Below are 3,962 nucleotides of genomic sequence, written 5' to 3' on the forward strand. Positions count from 1 at the left end.
CACACACGCACACATTCACACATGCATGCACATCCACACGCATGCACATCCACGCACGCACACAGTCACGCACGCACACATTCACACATGCACACATCCATGCATGCACACATCCACACAACACATTCACACGTGCACATATCCACATGTACACATCCACACACGCACACATTCACATGCACACATTCACACATGCATGCACATCCACACACATGCACATCCACACACGCACATACACACACACATGCACGTCCACACACACATGCACATCCATGCCTACACATATATTCACACACACACAGATATATGGACGCACATGCGTGTACACACTTATGCACATGCACAATGCACAGATTCACACGCACACAGCCATGGACAGGTGCATGCGTGTACACATACACACTTGCACACAGTGGCGGTTCTTGGCCTCTCCAGAGCACAGGAGAGGAAGTGTGTGAGTGAGCCGAGGGGACATGCATGCACCCCATTCTTTGCTCAGAGGCTCAGTCCCCTCTTTGGTCTGGGGCTTTGTGTGATGACGGGGGCTTTCTGTGCAGCACCACGCTGCCATCAGCCTTTCATGCACCTGTGCTGTGGCTGAGCTGTCTCCTCTGCTTACCAAGCAGCGAGGGGCCCGTGTTGACCTGGCATTGCTGGGAACTCCTTGAGTGTTGTGAGGTTTTTGGGGCCAGGGCAGAGAATGATTCTGGGTTCCTTTCTGGGGGTGTGTGCGTGGCCGCTCGTCGCGTCCTCTTTCTCAGAGCCGAGATTTAGCTTCCAGGAGGTGTTGTCAACCAGTGCCCTAAATTCAGTACCTGGCCTGTTTGCTGGGCCAGATGGTGTCTCATCAGTGAGCTGTGGTCGGGGCTGCGGGACGCACGCGGAGAGGGACTGTGAGGGCTCCGGTCCAGCTCGGTCACAGCCAGGTGTCTGCTGTGGGGCCGTCCGCACCAGGCCCCTGCTTCCCCCACCTCCCATACCTACTGCTTTGAAGGGGAGCTGGCAGGTGTGGGGCCAGAAGGGAGCCGGTGGCTCTGCTGACTTGGACTAATGCCTGAGCTGGGTGTCAGGCCCAGCGGGTCTCATGCCGGCCTTGGGCAGGCTGCGAGCTCAGCCCCACCCCGAAAAGGGGCCATGCTCCCTCCTGGTTCGGGAAGTGGCAGGACGGCTCCTCTGCCCCCTGGTAGGAAGGTGCTGTTCTTGGCTCTTCCCCTCTTCCTTGGGAGCGAGGAGGGGCATTGGCAGGCCCCAGGTCCAGGTGAGGAAGCTGGTGGCCACCCCAGAAGCTGGCTTAGAATTCTAGGGGAGGGGAAGCTGGCGGCCACCCCATAAGCCAGTCAGAATTCTGGGGACTGCGCTGGGCGCGGTGGCTTACGCCTGTAATCCCAGCACTTTAGGAGGCCGAGGCGGACGGATCATTTGAGGTCAGGAATTTGAGACCAGCCCGGGCAACATAGTGAAACCCTGTCTCTACTAAAAATACAACAGTTAGCTGGATGTGGTGGTGCACACCTGTAATCCCAGCTACTCGGGAGGTGGGATGATTGCTTGAAGCTGGAAGGTGGAGGTTGCAGTGAGCTGAGATCATACCAGCCTGGGCAGCAGAATGAGACTCCGTCTCAGAAAAAAAAGAAAAAAAGAATTATGGGGGCTGCGTCTGAAGCAAAGGTCAAGGGCCCAGTTGCTCATCTGTAAGTTGACAACCACAAGGCTTCGAAGGTGCAGCACTCCTGGGGCTCGGGCCATGGGGAAGGGCCGGGAGGGGCCTTTTGGGCCTCACTTTCCCCACCTCCCTCCTTTCCTTGCAGGCAGTAGAGCAGGAACGAGGTTAAGAGTGTCTCCTGCCTCCCAACCCCACGGTTCTTCCCCGTTTCATCACAGAGGGGTTGCTGGGTGACTGCAACCTTGTGGCTCTCCGGGGTTGGCCGGGCGCGTGGAGGGGATGTGTTTACCTCCAGAAAGGCACGAGGCACAGGGACACAGCCGTGGTGCTGAGAGGGTGGGAGCAGATGGCAGCCAGTGCCCACCGTCCATCTCTGTGCCTCTGGCATCTGTGAGCATGTCAACGGCTGGGCGGGGTGGGGCCTGGGTCTGTCTTGCTCTGGGCTGTGTCCCAGGTCCAGATTCGCTCCTAGCAGAGTGGACGCTCAGGCAGCATCTGCCGGGGAGTGAGTGGGTGCGGAGACTCTGTCAGCCTCCTGTGAACAGTCCCAGGGAAGGCTTCCCATTGGCTGCCCAGGTCACAGGTGCATGCAGCCATTGCTGGAGCCCAGGCAGGGGGCAGTGGATGGCCTCGTGTGGGTCCGCTCAGCCTCACTGGGGTTTGCTCTGCCCACCCCAGGGGTCTGGGCCAGCGTCTTGAGCTGATCCAGAGAGAGGGGACTGGAGGACCAGGAAAGAGTCAGGACAAAGTGACCCTGGCCAAGGCCACACAGAGGGGAGGGGCAGCAGGCCAGAGCACATGGAGGAAATGCCCCGACGGAGATGGGAGTCTGTGGGGAACAGTGCTGGCACATTCGAACTGTGTGTGATTTGGTATATTCCCCTCTCCTCTGTCTTTCTCTCTGTGATTATGAAGAGTCCCTTTTATAAAAATAGGTTCAGGCCAGGCACAGTGACTAATTTCTGTAATCTCAGCAACTTTGGGAGGCCAAGGTGGGAGGATGGCTTGAGGCCAGGAGTTTAAGACCAGGCTGGGCAACACAGGGAGACCCCATTTCTAGAAAAAAATTAAAATTAGTTGAGTATAGTGATGTGTGCCTGTAGTTTCAGCTACTTGGGAGGCTGAGACAGGAGGATTTCTTGAGCCCAGGAGGCGGAGGTTGCAGTGAGCCATGCTCATGCCAGTGTACTCCAGCCTGGGCAACAGAGCTAGATCCTGTCTCAAAAAAATATATAGGCTGGGCATAGTGGCTCACACCTGTAATCCCAGCACTTTGGGAGGCCGAGGTGAGTGGATCACAAGGTCAGGAGTTTGAGACCAGCCTGGCCAACATAGTGAAACCCCATTTCTACAGAAAATACAAAAATCAGCTGGGCGTGGTGATGGGCACCGGTAATCCCAGCTACTTGGGAGGCTGAGACAGGAGAATCACTTGAACCCAGGAGGCAGAGGTTACAGTGAGCTGAGATCTCGCCATTGCACTCCAGCCTGGGTGACAGAGCGAGACTCTGTCTTCAAAATAATAATAATAATAATAATAATAAATAATAATAATAATACACACACAAAAGGACTTCTTCACTTTTCTAATGGGCTTCTCGGAATCCTGGAAACTCAGATCCAGGGGAACAAACCGTTTGCATCCTGGGGCAGTGGGAACCTCACGTGGCAAGGGAGGGTGGCCGTGCTGTGTGTGTAGAGCACCGAGGAGGCCGGCCGGGGTTGGGGTGGGTGGTGGTTGCAGTTGAAAACCAGCTTCTGAGCCCCCGCGTGTTTGGTGAGAGGGGAGACTCTGAGCATAGGGTTTCCTGCCACAACGCACTGGCTTGTGGAAACTGGACTGAGACGCTGTGAAGTTTCTAGAGAACGAGGGGATGGCAAATTGTTTATGAATCATGGGAAATGGTTTATGATGCACTGTCAGTCATTCTTCACTTAAGTGGAGTAAATTTTATTGTATTATTCTGGGCCGCTTCATATTTTGGTTTTGTGAATAAAAAAATATTTCCTGGCCAGGCACAGTGGCTCATGCTTGTAATCCCAACACTTTGGGAGGCTGAGGTGGGTGGATCACCTGACGTCAGGAGTTCAAGACCAGCCTGGCCAACATGGTGAAACCCTGTCTCTACTAAAAATACAAAAATTAGCCGGGCATGGTAGTGGGCGCCTATAATCCCAGTTACTGGGGAGGCTGAGGCAAGAGAATCGCTTGAACCCAGGAGGTGGAGGTTGCAGTGAGCTGGGATCGTGCCATCACACTCCAGCCTGGGCAGCAAGAGTGAAACTCTATCTCAAAAAA

General features: G+C 55.1%; 1 protein-coding gene across 1 annotated transcript in view; it reads left to right on the top strand.

Moving 5' to 3' along the window:
* The window catches only part of ZFYVE28 (zinc finger, FYVE domain containing 28), a 111,162-nt gene that overhangs the window by 7,088 nt on the left and 100,112 nt on the right, over positions 1 to 3,962 (top strand). The gene's annotated exons all lie outside the window — the stretch shown is intronic.

Source organism: Mandrillus leucophaeus, unplaced genomic scaffold (genome assembly GCF_000951045.1).
Source record: "Mandrillus leucophaeus isolate KB7577 unplaced genomic scaffold, Mleu.le_1.0 Scaffold98, whole genome shotgun sequence".
Taxonomy (NCBI): domain Eukaryota; kingdom Metazoa; phylum Chordata; class Mammalia; order Primates; family Cercopithecidae; genus Mandrillus; species Mandrillus leucophaeus.